An 8066-nucleotide genomic window follows, 5' to 3' on the forward strand; every position below is an offset into this window, starting at 1 on the left:
GTTCTATGATTCTGTGATTACATTCGTGAACGATACTGCCTAATTAATGTATGTGTTAAATACTAGAGTTTTCATGATTCCCAGGGTTCCTAGGTTGTGTATGTTACCCTGTGTAGCATGCTTTGAGCCGGTCTCGTTCATTTCTTCATCTCTGCCTCTCTCTTTTCCACAGTAGTTTAAAATGTGAAACTAATTTCTTTTCCTTTTTCTGGTAACAGGACAGCAAATCACTCTCCATTTCTTCTATCATTGTTGTGGTCTCTAGTACTACTGTTGTTAGGCTTCTGGGTCCAATACCCTGTGTGTCCTCCACCTCCCTACCACCATTTGCTGAACAAGCATAGCAGGTGAAAATTTCCCAGAAGTTGTTAAGTAATTAGCTGCTGGAAGTGCATGAATATGGAAGCAAGGTTTTTCCAAGAAAAGGGCAGACTCCTTGCATACTCTTAGAAGTGTCTGGTTTGAACATGGGGAAAGCAGTTGACTATGATGCTCAAGATGATGTGGCTGACCTAATTACTAATCAGTGTTCCAGATAAAAAGACTAATAATTAGCAAGGTTTCTTGATAGTCTGTTAATTACAAAACCACGTATTTTTAAAAGTAAATTAGATCACATTTTCACTGAGCAATTGCTGTTTAATCCTATGCAGCTATTTTAAGTTGGCATTTGTAGCAGAGATCTAATTATTGTAGTAATTACAGTGGAATCCTTCCTAATTGACTACTCGTGAGACTGACATCAGTTGATTAACAGAAGCGATCTCCATAGTTTTTCTGTGTGTTAGGAGTATAAAGGGACAGTTTTAGACTCTGATATAATAACAAGAAAACAATTTACTGCACAGAGTGATTCAGGGCATCGAGAGATCTTGGCAGCCTCAGAAGGGAAGATTTACAGCCATGTGGTTTGGGTGAATCCAAGCAGCTTAAATTGATGTGAGAAGGTGTTTATCCTGTGTCCATATATACTAGTAGTCATAATAGAAAAATGGCTTACAATTGCTTGTGGGCCAGACCGGGGAGGGTGGGGGAGAGAAGTGATCTGCTGTCTTCCTCAGTACCCATCATGGGTGGGAATGCAAGGAATGACATAATGCTGTTTGTTGACCCATCACTTCTGTCCTGTTTTGATCATGTGTGCTTGTTGTGACCAAATTTAAACTATTGCTGACACTTTATATGATACCATGTACTTGATGTCAAGAGCGTAGAAGCTGCATGTATGCTTAGTGTTGCCTCGCTGTTACCAAAGGTTAGATCTATAAGCTGGTATTCAGGAGTTGGGCTTTGCTGTCTCAGAGTCAAGGATCAGTGTAACTAAGGGACTGATCTTAACGCCTGTTGAAAACTTAGATGATCTGCAAGGCAGGATCAGAGTGCCCTGATCAGTACAACTTCAGTCAGGTTTGGAGCCCTTAACCTGCAGTTGTTTGGAAACAGATGCTGTAACAAACTTGTCAGAATGTCTTCACTGTTTTGCGTGTAGTAACGTGTGACTGGATATGCATGTGAGATAGTGAAAGGAAAAGTGTGTGGTGTGCTTCTGTAATAAGCTGTGATGCCTGTTGTTCAGGAAGAACTGAGCATCTTTGCTTTCAGTCATACTAGAAGCTATTAGAGCCACTTGCTGCCCTAAAGATAAGAAAAATGCAATGGAAATCTGGAGCATTGCTGAACAGTTTACATTGATCTAGGATGGCTGTTATATTCTGGCTGTGTTCTGTACTTGCAGCACCATCGCTGGTGCGGGCCTGTCCCTGGGTGAGCCCTTTCTGTTGCGGTGGCAGATAACCACCCCCCACCCCGAGAGTCCCACAGAAACATATTTCTGAAGCCTGAACTGGCTCAAGGGAGGGGGAAGGAATAATGTGAGTGATGGGTGGCATAAAAAAATATATTAATTTTTTTTGCATGTAATTCTCTGAGATCGCTTTCCATGATCCTTCTAATCTTGGATATAAGTTTTGTCTTATTAGTAAGCTGCAGGACAACTAAGATGTGGTAACAGGAGAAGGTGAAGAGAACAAGCCAGGTTGTTTTATTCTTTTCTGTCTCCTTTGTGCACAGATTTATGGGTTGAATCTATGGACGAATTTCCTTTAGAGTAGGTTAACCATCAGTCTTCTGAAAGAGGCCACCTTCCCTGATCATGCAGGTTACTGAGATCCTCATGTGGCTGGGAGACAGGATACATACCCATAGCTCACTGAGCCAAGGAAGGGTGAGGCTGGGGAGTGATTTGGATGCAGTAGGTGGTAGAAGTGCTTCAGTAGTCCCTACCATATGTTATAGGATGAGTTAATCTGAATGGTCTTGGTGTGCAGCTGGGTCTCCTAGCAACTTTGCTGTGTTGTCTTCCACTATCCTTCCACCAGTAAACATTGCTGATGTGAGATAACCAAGGTGTAGGAACAGTATTGTCCCTGTTAATTGAGCAGCCAAAAGTCTTCAGCCTTGAATTTGGTTGCTCTTGCACCAGTTCATCGCCTTTGTATGACATAATTAACATCTGATTTTTTTTTTCCCCCCACTTCCTAATGTTTTCTTATTTCATCTTAATTACAGAGTAAGGTGTTTGTGTTTAAGATAAGCTGCAATTTTGTTGGATTCTTCTTGTGTGTTTAGTTTTCTTCTAAAAGTTTTGGATCACAAGTTGCAAGAAGGTAAAATGTCCTTTATAGTTCTTGTACCTTAAATGTTACAGTGTGAGCTGTGAGGTGGTAACTTTGGAAAGCACTCCTGCTGTGCAAGGGATGGTTGTGAGAGGATTCTCCTCAGTCATACTGATGTAAATCAGCAGGTCCACAACCAGAAGATGGGCAGTGGTTTGACATGGTTCCCAGTAATAACAGAATCAATCGTAGTGTCCTTTTGTATAGTTTTTGTATTTCAGAGGCAAAGATGTGATTATGATGTGCACAGACTTGAACTCACTTCTGTGTCCTTTTTAGAAGTAGCAATATTTTAAAAAATTTTTTCCACTGCTATGTGTGGCTTCTTCCACCACCCTGTCTTTTGCTTCCCCTAACAAAGAGACCACTCTCTTCCTTAGGGTGGGCTTTGAGAGTCTGGAGGCTCTGCTCTGTTCTACGCACTGGACTTCAGAGTTGGCTGTGCCTTAAATGATTATTTCTTTTTAGAGCTTGGAATAATTTGGGGAAATTATTTGAAGAAACACACAGTCAAATTACAAAACAGTGGATTGTTTCTTTTGTTTCACTCATTGCTGCTGCAGTAACATTTTTTTACTTGGCTTTCTGAAATCATAATATGCATTCTGTCCCTTTGGTTTGTTCAGCTGTCAATGAAAGGGTTATGTCACTTAGTCTTTTAATACCTTGTGTTGTGAGTATCTTACTTTGAATATAGTCTCCAAGGTGTGCTGCAGAGTAAATATTTTATCAAAGACATCTTTGTGCTCTGTCAGTGCCAGTTCTCTTTGAGAAACTGTAACAAACTTGCAATCCAACGGTCATGTTGCCAAAAACTTACCAAGTATTACCAAAATGTGAAAGAAGGTAAATACTGCTTGCTTCAGTTGCTGTGCTTTTCCTTGCAGGAAAGAGTAAAAAAAAAGCCTACTTGGAGTCAGGTTAAACTGCAATTACAGTATCCTTTCTTCTGTGTTCTGATTATCGTAATTTAGCTTTTTTTTTAATGTCGTGTGCTAGAAATACAACAAGTATACAAGTACTAAACTTGTTTTGGAGACAAAGAAAAAACCTGTCCTTGTGTTATCATTTGAGAGAGGTTCTGTTTTCCCCCAAAGCAGAAGTGGACTTAAGTTCCGATTCCTTCAGGCTGCCGTGAGAGCCGATCTGCTGTGCTCCTGCTTTCCCTAGTGCCTTTGTTGCTGCCAGCTTGCTTTAGATTGGCTTTTCACTCTTTGATGTTTTGAAACATGTGTGACAATACCGATACAATAAGACTGGGTACAAGGGACGAACTTGGTATCTTAAAATTGTTTTTGAAGGGAAAGGGAGATTACAGAGTAAAGAATGGTGCCCAGATCTAATTTTGCGTAGGAAATTTCTTAAATACATTATGCCTTGCTACATTCTGGGTAGTCAGAAGAAAGATTGCTGTTTTGGTGGGCTTTTCCTGCAGACTGTCTAATTAGAGGAAAATTTCTGAAGGGGGAAAGTGGTTGTTGAGCTTTTGTTTAAACAACTAGCAGGGTAATCTGGTAAGTGTTGGAATTTTAATGTCAAAATAGCTTTCTGGACAGGAGTATAGTGGGATGAGTAAGGTGCAGTTCCATGTTACTGGCTGGGTGTCGCACAAAGCGGTGAAGCAGCTCTTTTCCTCAGACACACTCTGTCTCTGGGCTGAGTGCTCCTCCTGCATCCCTTTGACTCTGGGATTGCCTGACCACATGAGGCGCCAATATAGGAAGCTAACCTGATGGAAAATTAACTTGGCAGTGGGGGAAGAGCAAGCAGATTTTTAGGTTCTGGGTGAACTCTGAATAGTTTTGAACACAAATTTGTATGAGCATTAGTACAAAGCAGAGGGAATGAAGTTTGAGGAACAGTACTGTACCATCGTTTCGAAAGTACTGGATCAAATTAGCATTATAGCATAACCAGCTCCTGAAGTTGTATTTCTGATAGCTTTTTATGTTAGGCAGAGAAAGCAACTGTAGAGGGAAGCTTTTCTGGATATAAGCCTAACTAATAGGTTGAAAATTGTTAAACATAAAAGCGGAAGGCAGTTTCAGTGAGAATAAACTACCTCCGATAAGTGTGTGTTATGAAACGGGGTGAGTATGAAGAGATCCAGGAGAAGCAAGTTGAGAGGGAGGGGGAAGAAACTGCTAAGGCTCTTGTGTTCCTCAGTAGTTCAGACTGAGTTTATGTAAGACAACTGCAGCTCTTCCAATGTAGTTTCAGTAAGGATACCTTGACACAGAAATCTGAACGCACTGAGAACAGAAACTGATGAATAGGAACAAATAATACATGAACAATTAATATTTATATGAATGGCTAACCTCAAAAGGAGGAACAAGGTGAGATCCATCTAGCAATGAATGTGCAGAATAAGAAGAGAATATTCTGTAAATACTTGTAGTGAGATGAAACCTCCTTGATTTTATTTGATACTGAGTTAGTTGAAATGTTTATCTTCCATAGCTTTTCATGAGTCTTTTTTTTTCCTTAGTATTAATTTTAAAAAGACGTTTTTTAGTTTAATTGATGCAGCTACAGCAGTATACTGACTAACTGCTACCAAAGGGAATCACTTTTCTCTCTTCCTCCCTTTCCCCACTGCCTTCCCCCCGCCCGCTCTACAGTTAAGGGAGCTAATTTGTCACAAGACTGATTGTTTCTAATTGTTTTCAGGGGAGATAACAGGAGAGAGATGGCTTTCCGTGGATTTGGTTCCCTAAGCTGTCATCATAAGCATATCATCATAAGTCTGGCATAAGGCAGTGATAATATGGAGAATGACAGCAAGGGGCACAAGGCTGCACGCACCTTGTGGTGATAGCTAACTGTTAGATGAGTTTCCTTCTAACATGACAAATTACAGCCTTTGAGCTTGACTAACCTACCTAAAATTCATGCTAGGAATTTAAAGAAACAGTATGAAATTATGTCACAGCTATTTGAAAAATTCTAAGGGGCAGATGATGTTCCAAGGGAAAGGCACTGCAACCATGCTTCTTAAAATAAAACCAACATAAAAGCCACAAAAGAACCTTAAACAAAAACCTTCAAACCATAGTCCCGTAATAGCCTGTTGGAAAGGTAAGAGCTAAAGGGTTACAAACAAGCTATCTTAACAGCGGTTCCTGGAGGAGTATGGATAACGTAAATTATTTGGCCCTAGTAATCATCTGGAAGATCCTAATCTCTGTGAACAACTAATATGAATTCTTTAAGAACAAACCCCAGTTAATTCAGTCTAACTTCTTTCTGTGGCAGGGCAAGGGACCTAGTGGATAGTTGCATCTTGACTTTTAAAAAAGGCTTTTTGATACTACTTTGTTATGCAGTGAATGGAAACAGCTGAAACTGTTGTATAGCGGAAATACATCTGATTGGAAAACGATATCCAGAAATGGATGAACAGTCAAAGTGAAAAGATTTGTTAAATTTCTAAACAGATCTGTCTTTAAATGCCTTGTTGGTCTTTTCAGGAGTGAGTTGAACTACAGCATCTACATATTAAATCAAGGTAACATGAAGGGCAGCCAGCATGTTTGTTTAGGATTTGAAATAAAAAAATCATTCTAGCAAACTGAGAAAACCACTGCATTTGAAATGGAAGGCTGCAGTGAATGAGGTGTTGCATTTGGCTGGGAGTAATCAGCTGTGCAATCACAGTGGAGAATGACTGCAGAATAGAAACTGAAGCTGTATTAGGTCAGTTAACTGTAGACATTCAACATGCTTTCATGTTAAAAATGAGTGCTTCCAGAGTTACCAATGGAACCTGATGATTACCAGGTGAGACAGATGCGCTCTCAAGTGCTGAGCCACCAGCTGAGATGTTGAAGTTGGGGGCAAAGTTGTTGTTGCTGATTTCTGTCCAAATAAATGAGAATTTGGTGCATGGGGCCATAAGGGGTAGGTTTCCTTGTCTGTTTATTTTCTTTTATTTAGTGAAGTGTCTTTGTGATGAATTGAAACAGATACCAACAGCAGATTAGTTTATCTTTTTCAGTGGAGGAACTTTTATCCAGTTGCTTTCATAATACGTGGGTCTGCTAACACACTGTGCTTAGGTACTGAGTATTTTTGTAATTGGGATGAAAGGCAAAGCTATGACTTGTGCGTCTGTTTCAAGAATATTTTTAAGTTTTCTTTAAATACTTGTTACTGAAGCCTGTTAGGAAATTAGTTTAGACTACTGGTACTAACTAGCAGTGACCGTTTCCATATCGGGGATGGATCAGAGAAACTGAAATCTTAATTTAGTGTCTAACCCCCTTTTCTTCTATGTAACAAAGCATTTTTTTGTTTTTGAAAACACAAGTTGGGGTAAGTGTACCAGGAATCCTTCATATGATTATAAAAACAGTAAGCTTTTGCTGTTATTCAAAAGCCATTGGCTATTAACTATGTATTTGACATAGTATCCTACTGTACTATATGGAAATAAAGCTTAATTCCCTGTTCGGTAACAGTTGTAGCTGTTGGGACAAATTCCTGAAGACTTATTGCTGGTTACACAAATTTGAGGTGTCTGGCAGCAGTTCTTCACTGAAAGATATAAATTATGTTGTGCCATACCCAAGAAAGAATTTAAGCTGCCACATCTCCTAGGTGACGCGTGTGTCTGCACTTACCAAATGCTAGAGGATCAAAATCAGTCCAGTGAGTTTCAGTTGTGACTGTATGATACGTCTTACTTTCATGATTAGTCTCTTCTCATGAAGAAACTTTTTAATAGAGGATCAGTGCGGCTTGTTTGAAGGTAAAGACAGGCTAAAATCATGTGAATCGTTGCAACAGAATTATACCTTGGAAGAGTTTTTAGTTTGGGGCTGCACTAACTCTGCAGTTTACAGTAAAGCCTAGTTTACAATTTTCTTGGGTTGTTTGTTGTTTTTTGGGTTTTTTTTAGTTTGGACAGTAGATGTTAATTGCCTTTGTTGTACTGAATAAGGGATAAATTGAAGTCAGACAGACAAACATGTAATAAGATCATACAGATGAACACTGATATGTTTTTACTTCAATATTAAATGAATTATCCCTGCCACCCTTTCGCTGCAGTTCCTGATTCAAGTATTTCAGTAATCTGGTTTATAGCATCACGGTGATAGCTGTATTGGCACAGCTGATGCAATACTGGTTTACTGAGCACCTAGGAAGGAACAGTATAAAAACTTACGAAACCAGCTTTGGTACTAGGGAAAAATTACTGTGGTATGTTGTCAGTAAACTTTATATACATGCACACATCTAGCTACATGGGTTTTTGTTAATTCTATGTGAACTCTGCTGATGCTACTTACTGTCTTGACAGCACCACAGGAAGAATGAAGTGCATTAGAAAATTACTAGAATTCATAATGTTACTACTCTGTTACTTGGGTTGTAGTAACAGAT

The sequence above is a fragment of the Charadrius vociferus genome, unplaced genomic scaffold (genome assembly GCF_000708025.1).
Source record: "Charadrius vociferus isolate BGI_N301 unplaced genomic scaffold, ASM70802v2 scaffold61, whole genome shotgun sequence".
In the NCBI taxonomy this organism is placed as follows: Eukaryota; Metazoa; Chordata; class Aves; order Charadriiformes; family Charadriidae; genus Charadrius; species Charadrius vociferus.